A 21,979-nucleotide genomic window follows, 5' to 3' on the forward strand; every position below is an offset into this window, starting at 1 on the left:
AGAGACCAGGGAGGAGTGGAGCTCGTCGCAGCAGGAGGTGGAGTCAGTCTGGCTTCCTCACCAGTGTGGCTCACTGTTGCCTCTTGGCCCCTGCTTTCTCTTCAGCCTCTTCTTCTGCCTCTGGTTCTGGACTGCTCTCTTCCACAGAGACTTTCTGCTCACTAAACCCTGTTACCTCTTCATCTTCCATCACCTCCTCTTCTCCCTCTGACCACTAATCGTCATCCCTCCACCAATCCCCTGGCTCTGAGCCTTCTTCCCTTGGGTGTTCCCCAGCTCTCTACAGCCAGCCAATATATGAATGTCCATTAACTTAAATGGTCTTACTCTGAGTAGGACATCATTTGTCCCAAAAATACGTATTTAAATACACTCCTCTTTTGTCACAAGATCATATATTTTATATCAAGGCACACATTTCTAAACTTGCCTTGCTCTAGGTTTGGGGGGGGGATGGTTTTGAGCTGAAAGCTGTATTGCAAAATTCCAAGGTGTGTGACACTTCAAGAATAATTACATTCTGACCTGCATGTTAGTCTGGGAGTGAGGGTTAGGCCTGTTTGCAGTGGAATGAGCAGAAACTGATTTTATCAAGCATCCCTAGAGCTAGAACCCGGCCCTCACATACAGTGCAAGATGATGTCCCTTCACCTGTGTTTAAAGTTCGATCTCTCTGACAGACTAGCCAGGTTCTATATGGGGAATGGGAATAGGGAGGATGTCTTGCCTCAGGCAAGGGTTTATTCTCTGTCTGCCACTGGACATCATCACTCACCAGTCTTGGCACAGAATGCACACTGGTGAGACTGAACCCCAGGAAGGCATCCTTTGTTTTGCCATGAGCCCTGTTGCCACACCCACCCTGTTTTTTGAACAGACGGCCTTGTTATCTTTTCTTTACTAGCAGTTGCTAACTACTCTGAAGCATCCTTTTTTCCATGTTGGTTACCCCTCTACCAACAGTTTGTTACAACAGCTTCCTCATTAAAATTAAGGAGCAGGAAAACCAAACCTCAATTCCTGTCATTAAACATTTGTAAGCTGCGGGGGGAGTCGAATGGCATCGGACTCCTGTGGTTCTGGACCCATCTCTGCAGTAAACATTGTTTTCTTTATATATATAAAGAAGTGCTTTTTTGGAGGAATAGTTTACATACACACCATTTCTATAGATTAATAAAGGTAGAGTAGATGGGGATACTGACTGACAGATGTAGGTCTGGGAATGTAGTCTTAACATCTTTTAAAACTTATTTGTGGCTTACATACTTCCTAGCTAGCAGCTGAAATGTGGTTTGAGAACATCCGTTCATGAATATTTGTCCATAGAATTGACCTTGTTTTCAAAACTTTTCATTGCTCAAGAAAATTTCTTTGCCATTCTCCAAATGGTTGAAAATCATGAGTCATGACTACACTTTTAATATAATTTTTTTTAAAAAAAGAACAGGGTTCTCTTTATTTGCCTTTCCATTTTTGACCATTTATGATACAAGATAGACATCTGAAAAGCCAAATTAATTTCTTCTTTTTCAAAATAAAAGATGAAAGAACTATAAATTGGCACAGGTTTATCCCCCAGTAACGTCATAACTACATGCTTAAAAACAGAAATCAAACAAAACAAAAATACTCTACAAAAGTGCGATGACTAGTACAGCAAGCAACCATAAAATGAAATTTATTTTTATTGGATTCTTGCAGCTCAAATGAACTCAAATTTGTGTACAAAACCCCCCCAGTATAATCCAAGGCAAAGTTAGACAAGGGGAAATATGTGTTTTCTCTTTCACTTACAGCAAACAAATAAACATCAGCCATGGGGGAGGCTGGATTGTCCTGAAGTGATGGGAAGGGGATACACCTTTTCCTATTGGAAAAATCATGTTGGTACCCACATTGTTTCCCCAATGGGGTAGATAGCAGTTGGGAGCAGGGTGGGAATGGGGACTTAGATGAGGAAAATGTCGGAGGGTGGGAGAGAGAGAACTAGCTCTCCCTGAATGCTCCAGTCCTGATCCAATCCACTCTGCTTTTTCTTTGAAAAGGGAAATTTTTGGAAGGTTCCGTCATAGGTTCCCTCATCTCGTTTGCTCCTGACATTAAGACAGGGCAATAGTTAACATTTATTTATTTCATGCCTGTATAAACCCAGCTGGCTGAGACAACCAGACAACACAGGCTAGAAACAAGCATGGATTGTTGCTGCTGAGGAGCCGGCTGGGGAGGACCATATGGAGTGAGTGTGGAGGCCTGCTGCTCATGGATTCTGTCATCTGAGCCAGCTGTCTAATGTAAGGGCTGGCCCTGGGAACCACAATAGCTGAGAAAGAACTGGAGTTTCTTTTAGTTCACTATTGTTGGCCTCTAGATAAGGGGTGAGAAGCTTGTGACCATCCAAATGTTGTTGGACTCCTACTCCTATCAGCCTCAGTCAGTGTGGCTAATAGCCAGGGGTGATGGGAGTTGCACTCCAACAATATCCAGAGAGTCACAGGTTCTGCTTCCATGGCTGAGTTTACTCAAGCCCTGATGCCTCATGATGAGTTCTAATGCTTTGGATCAATGGGTCTTGTTCCCATCTCATCAGTGGTACATCCCTAAATGGCCCCGGTCCAGTATAACTGAAGGAGCGTCTCCACCTCCATTGTTCTGCCTGGACACTGAGGTCCAGCACCGAGGGCCTTCTGGCGGTTCCCTCGTTGTGAGAAGCCAAGTTGCAGGGAACTAGGCAGAGGGCCTTCTCGGTGGTGGTGCCTGTCCTTTGACATCCCAACAGATGTCAAAGAGGAAAACAACTACCAGACTTTTAGAAGACATCTGAAGGCAGCCCTGTTCAGGGAGGCTTTTAATGTTTAATAGATTACTGTGTTTTATTTTTCTGTTGGAAGCCGCCCAGAGTGGCTGGGGAAACCCAGCCAGATGGGTGGGGTATAAATATATTATTATTATTATTATTATTATTATTATTATTATTATTATTATTATTATTATTTAGTTTTGATAGCTCCATTGCCCTTTCACCATGAAGCTTTCAGGAACTCCCTGAGTATCAGTCATTGAAGGGGCAAGACACAGGGCTCATACATACTTCCATTTGCCCCACCACTTTCCCCCGGAGAAACCCGCGGTTTAGCGCTGAATCAGAACAAATGGCAATCAGGTTTTCCACTAAAGAGCAGGTTTTCCAGGGGGAAGACGTTGGCCAAATGCAAAACCACTCAAACCCATGCCTGGAAACTGGGAAACCACTCAGATCCATGGTTTCTCGGCATGGGGCAAGCGAAAGTGTGGACGAGCCCATAATAATGCTCACTTACTTCCAGTCTTGTATAAGGTTTGCTGTATGAATCTTTCTCCTTCTTCAAGAGGCCTGGGCTGATACTGAATCATTACAGGAAACAAAATGGAGGTGCGTTCTGCACCACCGGGCAGTGTTGGAACTTGGCAACTTGCCACCCTTAGGTTTTCTGTTTCGGAGAGCCCTATCCTTTTCTACCGTGCATCATACCTTCCACAAACATTTGTTACTGAAAATTGCCTAACTAGGCCTCTCGATGCATCTCATGTGTTTGCAGCTCTGCGTTAAAACAAAAAACACACACCCTCTCCTTGAGATTTGAGGCAAGTTTGCTTGTATGTTACCACAGCAACTGGGGAAGCAGCCTTCTAAGATTGCTGCGTGAGTCCTCAACCACTTTAATAGCCTTATTGGCAAAGCCCATAGCCCACAATGATATAACCAGAGCCTTTGAGAGGAATGGCCTCCTTTTAATGAGGAAAACTCCTGCTCGCTCGCAACTGTTAATGTCGTAAAGGGGCAATTTTTATGGCAAAGCCTGAAATAAATAATTAAACCTGAAAAAGCTCCCCCATTTTAACGTGCGGCCAGCTAGATCTGCAAAAAATCCAGGGCTGCCAATTATTTTAACAGTTCCAACCTGTTCCTCTAGCGCGCACACCCTCCTCCCTCTCCCACGGGGGAAAGCGGAGCGTTTCTGATTAGCTCTTCAGAAAGGGAAGGAAACATGTGAGGAGCTTTTATGCAGAGTCGCGCCATTCAATTGTCTTGAGAAAACAACAAATCATTGCCCACAGATGAAAGATTGAACAGGTGCTGCTTGACTTTGCATAGCAGCAGGAGCATTGCAACGGCCTCTGAGCGCAACTACTGTTTGGGGTGGGGGGGGCGACGTTCTTCTCTGCCCTTTACTGTAGCTGAGGGATCCTCATCAGCCTGTCCCAGCAGTTTTTCCTTTTAAAGGAGGCGTTCTGTGGCTCGTGGTTGCTCAGGGTGGATTTTGAAAACAGGCCACTCATTATGTGAAACATTACACATTTGGTTTCATGGGCATGTCAGCTTTTCCACCATGTCTTATGAATGAGTTTTGCAAAAAACCTGACACCTCCTGTGATTGTTTTTGGTGATGCTGCCACTGGATTGCCCATCACCTCCCCCCCCCGATTTTATTTTACAGAGCAGGACATCAGCAGAGGGTAGGGTTGCCACCTTTGGTCAAACAAAATAAAGGACAGGTTGGGCAAAATAGAGGACAGCTGGGGGGGGGGGGTAATGGGCAGTTAAAAATGACTTTACCTGGTGCAAAAATGACTTCGAAGCAACCCATTACAATGGCACACATTGTACAACAAATGAGTACAACACAACCAAATGTCTTGCAATACCTTCAAGACCAACAGTTTTATTGCAGCATAAGCTTTTGTGGAAAAGAATCAGTTGCAGCTGACGAAGTAGACTTCAGTGCCCAATGGTGCATGCTGGAAGAAGCCAATTAGGCGTTGAGGTGCACTTGAATGGGGGGAAAAACTTATGATGATCCACAAAACAACTTATTTATTAAGTACAGTGGTACCTCGATTTACTAATTTAATCTGTTCCGAACGGACCTTCTTAAGTCGAAAAATTCGTAAGTCAAAGCCAATGGGGAATTTTTAATTTTTTTTGAAACTCGTAAGTCAAAAAAAATCCTATCTAAACCGCATCCAAAATGGCAGACGGAACTCTGTTCGTAACTCGAAACATTCGTAAGTCGAGTCATTCGTAAGTCGAGGTACCACTGTATGTTTATAGTCTGATTTTATTCCATAATAGAACTCTGTGTACATGGGATTTCTTGGTGGCCTTCCATCCGGGCATTGACCAGCCCCAAAGAACTGCTCAGGTTCAGCTTGAAGAGTGCCGTAGAATCATAGAGTTGGAAGAGACCACAAAGGCCATCCAGTCCAACCCCCTGCCAAGCAGGAAACACCATCAAAGCATTCCTGGCAGATGGCTGTCAAGCCTCCGCTTAAAGACCTCCAAAGAAGGAGACTCCACCACACTCCTTGGCAGCAAGTTCCACTGTCGAACAGCTCTTACTGTCAGGAAGTTCTTCCTAATGTTTAGGTGGAATCTTTCTTTCATGGCCATTGTGGCCATGTCCAGTTTTGGGGCTTCCCAGATGCATCTGGCTAGCCACCATGGGTACAAACTGCACCGCTAGAGATGCTAGTTTAGGTCTGTTCCAGCATGGTTCTTTTTCCATCCTTAACCTGCCTGCATGCCACTGAGATGTCACACGCGTGCTCTGCATTGACAAGATCCGTGCAAGGTAGGTAAGGTTTCATCATCCAAAGCCAACAAGGTTGTGGGAACTGCTTACAGCCATATCACAAAAAGCTACCCTTGAAATCTGATTTGTGTGCGTGCACAACTCGAGGTATCTGCTGCATCTGTTGTCTCCCAACCAACCTCTTGGGCACTTCGTGTACATTTGTAGCATTCTTTGCTACCAGAAACGGACGTGGGGTTTATCATGTGTGCACAGCAAGGGAGCAGACATGACACAACGGGGCTAAGAAGCTCCAGTCAGAACAATTTCAGAAGGTCAGACACAAAGCGCAAAGCCACATTCAGGGTTAGTGTTTTATTGTGTTGTAGCTCTTGCTGTAAAATAACCTCAAAATTAGCTCCAGCTGCTGGCATATTTCATCCCTTTGGTCTGTTTCGTATCTGGGAGAAAGGAAGGAAATAGCCACTTTTAAACACTGTTCCCTCTCTTCTGTCTCCCCCACACACCCTGCCTGCGTTCTCTTTACTGCGGGGATATCATGAAGCCAAGGCCACAGTCTTCCCACTGGCCCACTGTAATTTTTAATGCTTCCTGCAGGGTTATCCATAAAAAAAAGCAACATGGAAACATGATGCTTGAAATGAGAGACATTACTGACATCAAGGTTATGGGAAGGAGCAATCAGGTGATGCTGTGGTGGCCACCGTGTCATGACATCATAATGGGCAGGTACTGAGGAATCTAGAAGTCTACAAGGATCTGAATATGCTGTCGACTTCATTACTTAACAACTCAGGGCTGGGATGACTGCTTTTCCAGAATTTCATTTTAGTATTTAAAGAAAAAGAAAGATTCTAGCCACATACCTGGTGAGAGAAATGTGGGATGGACCTGTTTCAATGGGGTAGAGTTATAAACAGAATTGTGTAGCATTATCTTGTTGGAAGCCGCTCAGAGTGGCTGGGGAAACCCAGCCAGATGGGTGGGGTATAAATAATGATATATTATTATTATTATTATTATTATTATTATTATTATTATTATTCCACAGAAGCAGAGTATGTTGCCGCTACAGAAGCATGCAGAGAGGTTGCTTTGCTCACTAACCCAAATAATTTTATATTAACATGAATCAGATTCGTGTGTGTATTATTTAGGAGGGATTCAAAGGGATTTTTTTTAACCAGGAAGGCATCTTTATTAGTAGAACTCAGACGAGTCAGCAACAAGCTGGTCGCTGCATAAACTTACAAAGGGGATTGTTTAAGTCTGCTAAAGGAAACCTTCCCACAAGAAAACTGTGGAAAAGATACAGGTAGTAAGTTAAAGGGATTTATAGTTTCCCCTGTGTCGTAGGCTTAGGGTATGAAACTACAGCTTTTTTAAAATGTTCCCTGAATTACAGATAAGAGCTATAAATATGACAGGTGCACATGGGCCTCCAGATGGGCATTGCATGGATGCACTGGGCTCAAATTTCTTCAATCTGTGATGGAGATTCTGAGTTGCTCTGAGTGCAGCCTCTTCTTCCATGGGAATGAGAGGTGCCTCTGTTGATTTGCATACAGGAAAGGGTGCATGTGCAGAAAAATTCCCATGGAAAAATGGGGCGTAGTAAATGTCAGACATACGTAACAAGGACCCTGGCTGCTCATAGTAAACACAACATCCCCTCGCAGAATCCACAGCAGGCTGAACTACCAGGAGAAAAAGCAAATTTTTACAACACTCCAATGATGCCTAAACTTGAGTTTGGGAGACCTTTAAGGAGAAAGAGTCCTGCAATATGAAGTAGCCAGGCACCAGAGTGGCACTTTCTTTGCCATGCATAGCATCCCTGTATTGGTTCATGGAAGGGGCTGTGAAAAGCACCTTCTTTGTCTAGATAAGGAATAATGGTAGGGAGCAGCCTTTTGTTAAAGTATGATGCATTCAAGGTACCTAAGGTGACAGCAAACATTTTGAATAGTGTCTAGAAGACAACATATACTGTCTGAAACAAAAATAAGAAACCCTTCCCCATCATTGTCATCTCATCCTCCTCCCCTCTCTGGCCCGGTTTCCCTCTTTCTCTGTTAGGAGCCTTTTGACTAGTAAACATGAAGGGTCAAGCTGGATGAAATTTGCAAAGCCACCAGTGACTTGTATCTCTTTGTTTCTTCTTGGCCAGTTCTTCTTTTAGTTTGCCTGAATATTTGAGTTTGCCTGAATATTTGAGTTTGCCTGAATTCATTCCAGCTGCAGAATATGGAGGCAAGGCCTGCTCACAAAGTTATTATATGAGCACAATGGGGACAGAAAGGCTGAGCAAATCCACACAGGTTGCAAGAAGAGGCGGAGACAATATTTTAGATCTTCGATTGGTTCTTTCGAGGAAGCCTGTGGTGTGGTGCTCTTGTAATGTTTTCCTTTTAAAATCCATATTTTATTTCATTCTTACGCTTCCAATAAATCAACAAAAATCTGGACAGACAAGAACTTGGGGATGCATTCATATAACTGGACAAAGAAGGAAGAAAAGAAAAGAAAAACAGGGAGGAGAAGAAGGGAGGCGGAGGAGAGGCCAGAGTAATGTAAGGTGGATGCAAATCCACCAGGGCTTTTTGACCCATATGAGGGATGATGGGACTTCAGTAGGTGTACGCAGTTATATGACACTGCCATAGAAAATGATTCAGAAACTTCAGCTGATGCAGAATATAGACTCCCAGGTGGGAATGGGGGCCAGAATGGCCAAATCTGCACTATATATTTGAAGCTGCAGCAAACCACTTTAAACCATCATGGCTTTTCCTAATGAATTCTGGAAACTGGTGTGCTGAGTGTTGTTAAAGGTGAAGGGACCCCTGACCGTTAGGCCCAGTCGCGGATGACTCTGGGGTTGCAGCACTCATCTCGCTTTACTGGCTGAGGGAGCTGGCGTACAGCTTCCAGGTCATGTGGCCAGCATGACTAAGCCGCTTCTGGCGAAGCAGAGCAGCACACGGAAACGCCGTTTACCTTCCCGCCGGAGTGGTGCCTATTTATCTACTTGCACTTTGATGTGCTTTTGAACTGCTAGGTTGGCAGGAGCAGGGACTGAGCAACAGGAGCTCACAGTGTCATGGGGATTCGAACCGCCGACCTTCTGATTGACAAGCCCTAGGCTCTGTGGTTTAGACCACAGCGCCACCCGCGCCCCATTGAGTGTTGTTAAGAGACCTCTATTTCCACGCAGAGAGCTATAATTCTCCCAATGGTTTAACAATCAATCTCTAGGGAATCCTGGGAATTGTCATCCTGTTCCTAACCCCTTCTTTTTCTCCCTCCTGCAGCTCCTGTGCACCCTTAAAATCTGTTGTTAATTGTTGAGTGACCTTCTAGAGCAAATTGATGGGGGTCACGGGTGGAGAAGAAGAGAGGAAATCTCAATGCATGAGTGAAACTACTCTCATGCAGTGTTGAATACAACTTTCTATTTCACTTTCTCAGTGTTGGGGTGCGAGTGTGTGCCTAATACACTAACAGCTGGGTCTCATTTATCTTTGCATATAGTAATGAAATCAATCCACTGGTGGATGTCATTCTTGTTATCCTCCACTAAATTGCTATGCATTTATTCATTTACAAGCTGGTTTACACTGAATTCAGTGGGGCTTACTTCCAAGAAAGTGAGCATAAGGTTGCAGTCATGCAGGGCACATTTACTCAGATGTAACTTCCACTGTGTTTAATGGGGATTACCCTAGTAAGAGCGTTTACGCTTGTGACCTTAGTTCCCCTTTCATAGCCTCTCTGCCAAAATGGCAATGATCATGACTCATTAGTGAGATGTATCCTTAATTGTCACATTTAGCCTGATTCTTGTCCAGTTTACTCGTGAGATGTGAGCCTTATCGAGAAGAAAACATACCTATTTTATTCATAACTTTTATATGTGACATCTAGTCATGGGATCAGTGGATCATTGAAGGTTTTATACCATTTGGCTGCGAAGTCCTCCAGCCCAGGTGCTTTACCAGCTTTGTCGTTTTTAATTGTGTTTTCTATTTCCTCCACTTGCAGAGGCCTCTGAAGCATCTGTGCTTGCGCCTCTAATAGCCGTGGGAGCTGAACTTTATTCAGGAAAGCATAAATTGCTTCTTGTGTTGATTCTCTCTCAGGAGTGTATAATTTTGAATAAAGGGGTCTAAGTACATTATTAAGCTCAGTTATTTTGGTGTGCAATTTATTCTCAGTGATCCTCAGTAGAGAAGTATATGCTGAGGCTCAAGCTTACCTCCATTTGTGAGCTAACAAGTCTGCCAGTCTGCTATCTTCCATACATTGTTTCATGCAGAGGGACCTGGCCTTTATTTGTACAAATTTTTATTGATTCCATATTCTTGCTATTGCATTCTTCAGAAGTTCAAGGGAGGATGAGGCAGGGCTGACTTTTACAGCTTTCAGCTTTCTGCTCCCCCAATTTGATTGCATTTTGAATTATACCTTTTCTTTTTGTAGGACTCATATGCGGACTCCCTGGAAAAGACCCTGATGCTGGGAAAGATTGAGGGCACTAGGAGAAGGGGACGACAGAGGACGAGGTGGTTGGACAGTGCTCTCGAAGCCACCAACATGAGTCTGACCAAACTGCGGGAGGCAGTGGAAGACAGGAGTGTCTGACATGCTCTGGTCCATGGGGTCACAAAGAGTTGGACACGACTAAATGACTAAACTACTACTACTACTACTACTACTACAACAACAACAACAACATATGCAGTTACTCTCCCTCTGATGAGGGGCCTATAGTATCATTTTGGAAGATCTGGAAGCCCTGGAACTTTAATCTCAAAGAACTGTTTGGTTTTATTAAGCAGTTTGATTTTAAGCACCTCATTATCTGGGAAAGAAACATTCAATTTCCAGGTTGCTTTAGATGGAGTTTACATGATAAACCCAGCATCATTTTGATTCACTATGATACAAATGCTGAAAGTTTTTTTTAAAAAATGGGCTCATTTCCATTATCTCATTTGTACTCATTCACCATTCAGTTTTGGGCAGAGGGGCTTCATTTCTCCAGTGCCAGTGGAATTGATTTGGTAACTGCTTCCAGCCTGCCATCGTTGCATTTTCCCACTATATCTTGGACATTACAATATACCAGGGCATTCCAGGAAATGAACATGGTGGCTGCTGAAAACAGCTCTGCCATCACAACCACCACATGCCGAAGCTAAAATAATAGTAAAGGAAAGAAAACTCGGGAGAGGGGAAGTAACAAAACTGAATGTAACAAAAACAAGTGTAATTTCAATGAATAATGAAAGAAATTGGGGGCCATGAACTCAGATGCCCATAACAGCTCATGGGACAAACAGCAACTCATCACTGATGATGAGACCACTGAAGAGGGTCTTCAAGAGTGGGCTGGAGATAAATTGATAAGTGGTTTTAAGGAATGAATGAAGGAAAAGAAAGATTTTTTTGTAGCGAAAATGAATTTTCTCATGTACCTCTTGTAATACTAGCATGCCACTAGGAAACAATCTAAGTGGAATCAGTTGTGATGTAGTGAAAAGAGAAAGGAAAGTTCCTTTTCTGTGAGATTCAACATCTGCCATAGATCCTCTAGACCAGCCTCTTGGATATGTACCTGGATGCATCCTCTAACCTCAATTAGCATCAAATCCCTGTCCATGGATGGGTCTATTAACTTATTCCAATGTCCACCATTTACTGTATAAAACTACCCAGTGTTAACTTGAACATTTTGAAGGGGGGACTCCACAATGTATTGGACTGTGTGATGAGGATTTGTAAAAGCCTCAGAGAAGGCATAGAATCTGGGGTAGAGGTATTTGTGGAGGACAGCATCTATTTTCCTTCCTAGTATGAATGTGCCTGTTTTCCAGCTGTCACTGCTGGTACCTGAATTCTGATGCTCTGGGAGAAAGATTTTTTTTCCCCTTTTCCTTTCGAAGGCATTCATGGATGGGCATTGTAAAAAAACAGGGCACCCAGAAAAATCTGCCCCGTGTGCCATGGGATGACTTCAGAGGGATTGTGTTGCTCTGCATGCAGACCTACCTGCCTCTTCCCCCAAGAAGCTACATGTGGTAACCAAAGGCATGCTGCCTTCATGCAGGAGCAGGTCCACAGCCCATAAAGCCACAAGCTCTGGGCGTGTGTGCCTTTGTGCACAGGCATCTCCATAAATTTCGGTGCATTAAAACCTTCCATATGCTGGGGGTTGGGCTGTTTAATAAATTATTTTGTACTTGGCTGCAGGCCGAGCAAGAAGAACTGCTTGAGGAATCTTCTGTGCTGTGTTCAAAACCGCACCCTGATTGAGAGGCAAGTGCCAGGGTAGCTGGGAGAAAACACTCCCGATAAGAACAAGTGTTCGGGGTGTGGGTGTTTTCCAGGCTTGCATCCGGCTGACCCATTTTAGGGCTGCCTGCAGCTTTGCGTTCGTATCGTCGATGCCGATATGCGCGATTTGAGAAACACAATGGAATCAAGTAAAACTGCAGCCCTTGGAGGACTTTAAGCAAGCCCAGCTCTTTTCCTCCTGGCACAAGCCGAAAGAAAAGATTGCAACTTGCAAGGACCTTGTCAGTGTAAAGAATGCTAGTTTGCGAGCCGTGGGAAGAAATTAATTTACCACTTCCTGGTATATACAAGGCTAATGCAGAGAGAGAGAAGGATTAAGATGACCCAAAATAAAATGATCATAATGCCCAACACACACCCTAAAACAGAGCCTTGCTATATATGGTACCTTAAAAACATATATTTTAAAATAGTTTTAAGTAAAGTATTTAGTATAGGTATCTGGGATGCTGTCCGAAAGTGGTGCAGGCTGGCATGGAAGGTCCTTAGAGGTCTTAAAAAAATTCTTGGATGTAGAGTCCCATCACTAGAGAAGGATAGAACGATCAGGAAAAAATACACATGAAAGAAGGTAGGCTTCCCAAAACTTTTTTTGAAATGATACCGTAGAAACAGTAAAATTGATGGATATCTGGAGAGTTAAGCACCTGTTTGAAAAACAGTTCACTTTTTTCTCTCATGTTCATGGAATCAGTGCCAGACTAGATGCGGTTTGGGTTTCTAAGGAATTGGAGTGAAGAATTAAATAAATCGAAATAGATCCAAGAACATTGTCAGATCATAATTCTATAATTATGGAAATACAAAAAGACACTCAGTCCACCTTTCGGTGGAGACTGAATGAAGAAAAATTGGATGACAAGGTTTTTCTGGAAAAGACAAAAAAAAAGACAATAAGATAATATTTTGAACAAAAATTGAATAATGAAACCAAACTCCAAATAGTCTGGGATGTCAGCAAGGCGGTGATGAAAGACCTATTCACCCAACAAAATTCAATTTAAAAAAAAATATATGAGAGAAAAAAAAGAAAGAGATCTTAAATAAAATAGCAGAAAAGAAAAAAAGAATTAATAAGAGCACCAAATAAAGAAATAGCAAAACAGGTGATAAAATTATTACAATCATAATAAAGGGAAAGGGAAAGGGACCCCTGACCATTAGGTCCAGTCATGACCGACTCTGGGGTTGCGGCGCTCATCTCACATTATTGGCCAAGGGAACCAGCGTACAGCTTCCAGGTCATGTGGCTAGCATGACAAAGCCGCTTTCTGGCAAACCAGAGCAGCACACAGAAACGCCGTTTACCTTCCCGCTGTAGCGGTACCTATTTATCTACTTGCACTTTGACGTGCTTTTGAACTGCTAGGTTGGCAGGAGCAGGGACCGAGCAACGGGAGCTCACCCCGTCACAGGGATTCATAATATTCTATGGTGATTAACGAGGAAATAGCATGGAAAATTAAGAAAACAAAACAGATTTTTTTTTTGAAAATGCTAGGTATTTTAGGCCAAGATCTACCCAAAGAGAAGAGGATGCTATTCATGTATGCTACTACAGCGGTGAGAATTTTGATAGCACAAAACTGGAGAAATGCCAACTAAAGAGCAATTGCAAGAAAAACTGATGAACTATGCAGAATTGTCAAAATTGATGGATAGACGTTGGGAAAAAGACAACAGTGACTTTGAAAGAGAATGGGGACCATTTATAGTATATTAGCAGAAACAAAGGAAGACTATTGACTTGACGGCAGGATTTAAATAAACACACCTTTATTAACAAAAACTATGTCAAAATAATATAGTGTATTTTTTTAAGAAACAGCAGTGTGTAATAAGGGAAAAACAAATCAGAAGTGGAAGATGAGGGAAGCCCAGGAAGGGAGGGAGAAAGAATGTAATATAAATGTTATGGATATGAGATGTATGCAGTGATAGAAAAAGAAAATTGATTAGAAGAAGAAGAAGAAGAAGAAGAAGAAGAAGAAGAAGAAGAAGAAGAAGAAGAAGAAGAAGAAGAAGAAGAAGTTGTTCCTGGATGTTTGCCCTAGCAGGGATGTTGCAAAAGTGGATTTCCTGAACTAGATAACAGACTTCTGACGTCTTGTTTTTATCATACTTTTCATTGGATTTGGGGTACATATTCGAGATCGGGGGTACTTGAAAATCCAAACGTTATAAGCCGGGCCTGTCTCAAATTGGGGCTCATGTCCCATTGCCCCCCGCTAGATCTCCTTTACTAGGAAACAAACGAAAAAGCCTTACTTTCAGAAACAGTAGGTTTGTCAGTGACAGAGGACTCCCATGAACTCAGGAAACCACACACAGGGCCTGCAGGGGTTCTCCTCAGTAGCAAATGGCATGTAAAATACTAGGTCCCAATTACAAAGTGGTGGTTTTAATGGGTTAGAACCAGGTTACCTGGAAGACCACCTTCTCCCATATATACGTACCAAATATTAAGATCTTCTTCAGAGGCCCTGCTCCAACTGCCCCTGCTAAACAAAGTGACGCAGCCAACCACCAGGGCCTTTTTGGTGATGGCACCTCAGTTATGGAAAAGTCTTCCCAGAAAGGTACACCTGGCACCATCCTTGTGGTACCAGATGAATACCTTTCTGTTCACCCGGGCCTTTTAAATAACTGCAGTGAGTTTTGTTTCGTTGTCCTTATGCTGATTTTTATTTTATGGTGCCATGCACTTTTTTCATGCTTATTGTCATCCACCCAGATAACTTTATGTGATATAGAGGCACAGATGTATCATAAACAAATAATGAGGAATAAATCACATTGACCATTGCAGGGCTTTCCTGGCAGAAAATGATGCTCCATGCATCATGTGCCAATGAGGGTGAGGTTCCACAGGGCTCCCCACTGTTCAGAAATGTAACATGGAACCTCATTTCTTACTAGGAAGGATGAGGCTTGTAGTCAACCCCGATGAAATAGACACCATCGTTGACATTTGCAGCCAATGAGAAGACCCACATGGCCTCTCTGGTGTTGGTTAGAGGACTGAACTGTTTCCGCCCATTCCCTTTCTTTGAGATAATGCTTTCCTTTCTTTTTAGCTTGGGGAAGGGGTCAGTGCCACAAGAAAGGAGATGCAGGCACTATAGTGGGCATTTTCCTTCTTCCCATTGAAGCTTTTCAAGCGATGAACTGGAAGTTCACTGAAAATCAGCTTCAGTGCAGGGCAGTCTCGAGCAGGTCGGCCGCCCTGTCGCTGAGGGGCGGAGATTGCTCCGGTGCCCCCGCCCCCGCAGGGCGCAGCATGGTTTCCACGTGGCGCCCTGCCTATCGGCGCCATGTGGCGCCACGCCACCGGGGGTCTACCTAGAGCTTCAGTGCAACCAGTAGGAATGAGGAAAATTCCAACTTTTCACAGGAACAAGACAGAGATTTTAAAAGACTCAAATTGTGTTTATACACATGATTTATCAAGAGGAAAAGAGAAAGATTATTGACTGTGGTCAAGAGAGCACAATCTCCCCAGCGTCACTGTGATTGTCTTAACATCTTCAAAAACTAAAAGAAAGACAAAAACAACCAACCTTATTTAGATAATGCCCATAAACTACTGGCACGAGAAGGGTTCCTAATCTCAAAGCCTTCAACTACAACACAATGGTTGAAAACCGGAGATAAACTAGAATTTAGAGCTCAGAGACACATACGAACACAAAAGGTGAAGCCTCTGTTCAGTTTATGTTTTTTAGAGCAGAAACAATAAAAGAATAAAATGGGTTTATACTTTGCTGCATCAGCATTCACAGCAACATTACAGACCCTTCCGGAACCCTCCAACAAATTCTGGGATCCACATTTTCCCAGATTGTGGGAGTTACATTACTAAATTAACATCCATTTTTCTTCTAGCACAACCTCCAGCTCCTTCTCAGCAGTGCCACCAGCTTGCCAATTATCTCTTTGTTTTTTAATTGTGCCTTTGACCTTTTTTTTATTTTTTGCTCTGCATAACATTCCATATTAACCATTGGCAAATGACATGTTTTGCTTTCTTGACAAATTAATGTCTAAATAATTTGGAATTCTAAAGTTCTACTTCTTCTTATCTCTCTCTTCAAATCAAAAAGCCTTTCCTCTTTAGAAATATTCAAAATGAAAAACAGAAATCAAGGAAGTAGTTCTAGAACCTGGAATCTAGTGATCTGTTGCCTGTTGCTCCATGTGGTGAGGTTGTTGTTTAGTCGTTTAGTCGTGTCCGACTCTTCGTGACCCCATGGACCATAGCATGCCAGGCACTCCTGTCTTCCACTGCCTCCCGCAGTTTGGTCAAACTCATGTTCGTAGCTTCGAGAACACTGTCCAACCATCTCGTCCTCTGTCGTCCCCTTCTCCTTGTGCCCTCAATCTTTCCCAACATCAGGGTCTTTTCCAGGGAGTCTTCTCTTCTCATGAGGTGGCCAAAGTATTGGAGCCTCAGCTTCACGATCTGTCCTTCCAGGGAGCACTCAGGGCTGATTTCCTTAAGAATGGATAGGTTTGATTTCTTGCAGTCCATGGGACTCTCAAGAGTCTCCTCCAGCACCATAATTCAAAAGCATCAATTCTTCGGCGATCAGCCTTCTTTATGGTCCAGCTCTCACTTCCATACATCACTACTGGGAAAACCATAGCTTTAACTATACGGACCTTTGTAGGCAAGGTGATGTCTCTGCTTTTTAAGATGCTGTCTAGGTTTGTCATTGCTTCTCTCCCAAGAAGCAGGCGTCTTTTAATTTCGTTACTGCTGTCACCGTCTGCAGTGATCAAGGAGCCCAAGAAAGTAAAATCTCTCACTGCCTCCATTTCTTCCCCTTCTATTTGCCAGGAGGTGATGGGACCAGTGGCCATGATCTTGGTGTTTTTTTATGTTGAGCTTCAGACCATATTTTGCGCTCTCCTCTTTCACCCTCATTAAAAGGTTCTTTAATTCCTCCTCGCTTTCTACCATCAAGGTTGTGTCATCTGCATATCTGAGGTTGTTGATATTTCTTCCGGCAATCTTAATTCCTGCTTGGGATTCATCTAGTCCAGCCTTTCGCATGATGAATTCTGCATATAAGTTAAATAAGCAGGGAGACAATATACAACCTTGTCGTACTCCTTTCCCAATTTTGAACCACTCAGTTGTTCCATATCCAGTTCTAACTGTAGCTTCTTGTCCCACATAGAGATTTCTCAGGAGACAGATGAGGTGATCAGGCACTCCCATTTCTTTAAGAACTTGCCATAGTTTGCTGTGGTCGACACAGTCAAAGGCTTTTGCATAGTCAATGAAGCAGAAGTAGACGTTTTTCTGGAACTCTCTAGCTTTCTCCATAATCCAGCGCATGTTTGCTATTTGGTCTCTGGTTCCCCTGCCCCTTCGAAATCCAGCTTGCACTTCTGGGAGTTCTCGGTCCACATACTGCCTAAGCCTGCCTTGTAGAATTTTAAGCATAACCTTGCTAGCGTGTGAAATGAGCGCAATTGTGCGGTAGTTGGAGCATTCTTTGGCACTGCCCTTCTTTGGAATTGGGATGTAGACTGATCTTCTCCAATCCTCTGGCCATTGCTGAGTTTTCCATACTTGCTGGCATATTGGGTGTAGCACCTTAACAGCATCATCTTTTAAAATTTTAAATAGTTCAGCTGGAATATCATCACTTCCACTGGCCTTGTTATTAGCAATGCTTTCTAAGGCCCATTTGACTTCACTCTCCAAGATGTCTGGCTCAAGGTCAGCAACCACACTACCTGAGGTGTACGAGACCTCCATATCTTTCTGGTATAATTCCTCTGTGTATTCTTGCCACCTCTTCTTGATGTCTTCTGCTTCTGTTAGGTCCTTACCACTTTTGTCCTTTATTACGGTAATCTTTGTACGAAATGTTCCTTTCATATCTCCAATTTTCTCGAACAGATCTCTGGTTTTCCCCATTCTATTGTTTTCCTCTATTTCTTTGCATTGCTCATTTAAGAAGACCCTCTTGTCTCTCCTTGCTGTTTTTTGGAAATATGCATTCAGTTTCCTGTATCTTTCCCTATCTCCCTTGCATTTTGCTTGCCTCCTCTCCTCCGCTATTTGTAAGGCCTCGTTGGACAGCCATTTTGCTTTCTTGCATTTCCTTTTCCTTGGGATGGTTTTCGTTGCTGCCTCCTGTATAATGTTACGAGCCTCCATCCATAGTTCTTCAGGCATTCTGTCCACCAAATCTAAATCCTTAAACCTGTTCTTCACTTCCACTGTGTATTCATAAGGGATTTGATTTAGATTGTATCTTACTGGCCCAGTGGTTTTTCCCACTTTCTTCAGTTTAAGCTGGAATTTTGCTATAAGACGCTGATGATCTGAGTTACAGTCAGCTCCAGGTCTTGTTTTTGCTGACTGTATAGAGCTTCTCCATCTTTGGCTGCAGAGAATATAATCAATCAGATTTCGATGCTGCCCATTTGGTGATATCCATGTGTAGAGTCATCTCTTGTGTTGTTGGAAGAGAGTGTTTGTGATGACCAGCTTGTTCTCTTGACAGAACTCTATTAGCCTTTGCCCTGCTTCATTTTGAACTCCAAGGCCAAACTTGCCAGTTGTTCCTTTTATCTCTTGATTCCCTACTTTAGCATTCCAATCCCCTGTAATGAGAAGAACATCCTTCTTTGGTGTCATTTCTAGAAGGTGTTGTAAGTCTTCATAGAACTGGTCAATTTCACTTTCTTCAGCACCGGTAGTTGGGGCATAAACTTGGATTACTGTGATGTTAAAAGGTCTGCCTTGGATTCGTATCGAGATACCAGAGGTCATATTGCTGTCTGCCTGGCCAGTGGGAGGTCCCTAAGCTCTAAGGGAAATGTTTCCTTATTAACATTTCATTTGTTTGTCTATCCATTAATTAAAATCACATTCTGTTTCCTTATTCACTTTTGTTTCCCACTGCTTTCCAAGGGAAACCCAAGTGCTCTTCTGTTGCTTTTAACATCTGTGTTTTCCATCTAACCAGCACCATATATTGAGGTCAAAGAATTAGACCTCCCAAATTTTTGACAGATGGGGGAAAGTCCCCATTTTATAGGCCAAATATTAATAGGATGCCCAACTGCTGAAGATGATAAAGAACTCATTCACCTCACTTATAAAGGGAACCGAGATGCCACTCCCCCACAACGTCTGAGAAACAGAACCCTGTAGAAGTCCTTTGCTCCCAACAATGAGCTCATGGTAGCATTGTGTTTGCTGATGTTTCTACAGATGTTTTTCAAAGCTGGACCATCACAGAGCAAAAAAGTGGGTTGATGCCACCAAGCCACTTTACTAACACTGGCATCACTGCTGCATACTGGAATGGCGCAGGACACATGGGGCCTTCAGGTTGCACACCTGCACAGCACATTAGCACATAGGTCACCTGATCCCAGTCCTCCCAACAATGGTGAGATTTACTATGTTTATATTTAAATTATCCATAAATCACTTAAATTATAGTGATGCTCTCAAAACGTGCACCTATCTACAGCATATAAATTAGCACGTGCACATGTTATGCCTTATCTTGGAAGTAAGTTGGATCCAGGAGCACTTCCAAGCTGCAAACCTGGCTTCGAGGGAAGAACACGGCTAATCAAGAGAAGGTTGCTGAATTCCCACTGCCAGGTGGGTAGTTTCGCTAAGCAAGAGTACTGTTGCCTTTTCTGGACATCAATTTGTGCATCCTCACCCAGCCCCTCACTGATTCTAGGCAACGATTCAGAACACCCATGGCCTTCCTGGATTGAGATGAAAAGGGTAGTGTTGGGTGTCATCAGCATGCTAATGGCAGGGAAGTGAAGTCCAAATCCCCAAATCCCCAAAGATTCCACAGACATGATGGGGAATGAATAAACCAGCATAGCTGCCAAGTACCCAGTTTTCCCCGGGAAACCCCCGTTTTTACTTACCTTTTCCCGGTGGTCCCCCGTATCACTTCGTCTCCCATTTTTCTCCGTTATTTTCTCCTGCCATAAAAGGGCAAATCAGGGGGGGAAAGGCCACCGCCGGCTTCAAAAGTCGCATCTACGCATGACCGGAAGTGCGTAGACGCGACTTCCGGTGTCGGCGGCGGCCATTTTTGTTGCCCATAGATGGGCGGAGCGATACCAGAAGTTGCGTTGACACACTTCCGGTCATGTGTAGAAGCTACTTTTGAAGCCGGCGGCGGCCATTTTTGTGCCCATAGAAGGGCAAAGCAACACAAGAAGTTACGTCGACACAACCTCCGGTGTTACACGGCTGCCGGTCCTGGATTCTGCAGTCCGGGACTTGGAAGGTAAGTAAACCAGGAATCTGCAAGCATTCTAAATCCAAGGAGCAACTCAAACAAGCCTTTAATTTCCCTTTTTATGTTCCTTCCCAACTTCTTCCCCGCTGAACATAAGAAAAGCCCTGTCGCATCAGGCCAAAGGCCCTTCTAGCCCAGCATCTTGTTCTCACAGTGGCCGGCCAGATACTTATGGGGAGCCTGCAACCAGAACCTGAATACAACCAGAACCTGAATCCAACAGCACTCTCCCCAGATGTGATTTGTAGCAACTGGTATTCAAAGGCACACTGGCTCTGACAACAGAGGTAGAATGTAGCCAGTGCGGCTAGCATCCAATCGCCATTGAAAATCTTATCCCCCATGAATTTGTCTAACCCTCTTTTAAAGCCGTCCAAGTGGGTGGCCATCGCTACATCTTGTGGGAGCAAATTTCATAGTTCAACTGTGCACTGTGTACTTTCTTTTATTTGCCCCGAGTCTTCCAACATTCAGCTTTGTTGCATGGCCCCAAGTTCAATGGTTCACTATGGAAAGAAGGCCTATTAGGATATTTTACACGTTGGCTTCAATGTTTGGACAGTTTACAGTGTCAGTCTCCCTCTCTTTCCTCCCTCTCTCCCCTTCCCGGCACCCTTTATTTGACCTGCAGTATTCTGGCTACTGGAGGGGAACAGAAGCAGAGTTCTGGGTGAAGAACAAATATCTGGCATTCAGAACTCATTCATGATTCTGGCATTCAGCCCTGTAACAGTAATGAATGTAGCAAATGAGCCCCATTCATTTCGTTTGCTAACAAAATGAATGTATATCCCTATTGTGCGGTGACTCCGCCACTGGTTAATCTAAGCTGGAGCAACAATCAAGGCTTCCAAGTTTTCCCGGGACATTGCCTCAGCAGTAAAAGTAGGCACTGCCTTGAATTCCTGCTTTGTGATTCCTCACTTTGGATTCCTAGTACACCAATGCTGATTGTATTCTGGATATGTACAAACTACCAACTATTCTAAGATGGCTGTGATAAACTACTTTGTTCCTGTGTCAAGCCAGACCATATCTTTGAAATATTCATGTAATTTGTGTGCTGGTGAAATCTCATTCTGTCACGATAACATGGGTGAGGAAGAACGTATGTGCCAGTCCGAGCTCCTTGGAGGAAGGGTGGGATGAAAAATGTAACAAATAAGTTTGTGTTCTGTCATAGTTGTGTTAACCTACCAAGCCTGCCCGCCCTGTTTAATGCTGTTCAGCTGTCCCGCCATTTGCCTGCATTCCCAAATCACTGAGGATAGTTTCACATTTATAGCCTTCTGGCTGACCCAGAACAATGTTGGGTCAAGGAAGAACCACCATGGAGGACAATGCGCCAGCATGCTATGGAAATTCTTCCCAAGTGACTCCCTGTCATTCAATACAGTGGTGCTGCCATCTGAGTCAGGCTGACCCAGGTTGGATTGGCTGTACTAAGCATTACACTCATTTATCAACAGGTCTGCTGACTTTATTGATTGATTTATGGCCATGAACTCAGCCTTTCTCCCTCAAAAAAAGAGAAAAAAAGCACTCAAGATGCCTTAAAGCTCACAATAGAAAACACACATTAAATAAACCTCAGGTCCCATAAAATACTAAATAAAACAATGGTAGAAAACCAAAATGATAGGAAAAGAATTCTATGCTTAGGAATGAGCTCTACAGGCGGAGGCTTGCTTAGGGTGTTCTTTCACCTCATATGAATAGAAAGTGCATGTTTCATGCTCCTCT

The sequence above is a fragment of the Zootoca vivipara genome, chromosome 1, assembly GCF_963506605.1.
Source record: "Zootoca vivipara chromosome 1, rZooViv1.1, whole genome shotgun sequence".
NCBI classification, from domain to species: domain Eukaryota; kingdom Metazoa; phylum Chordata; class Lepidosauria; order Squamata; family Lacertidae; genus Zootoca; species Zootoca vivipara.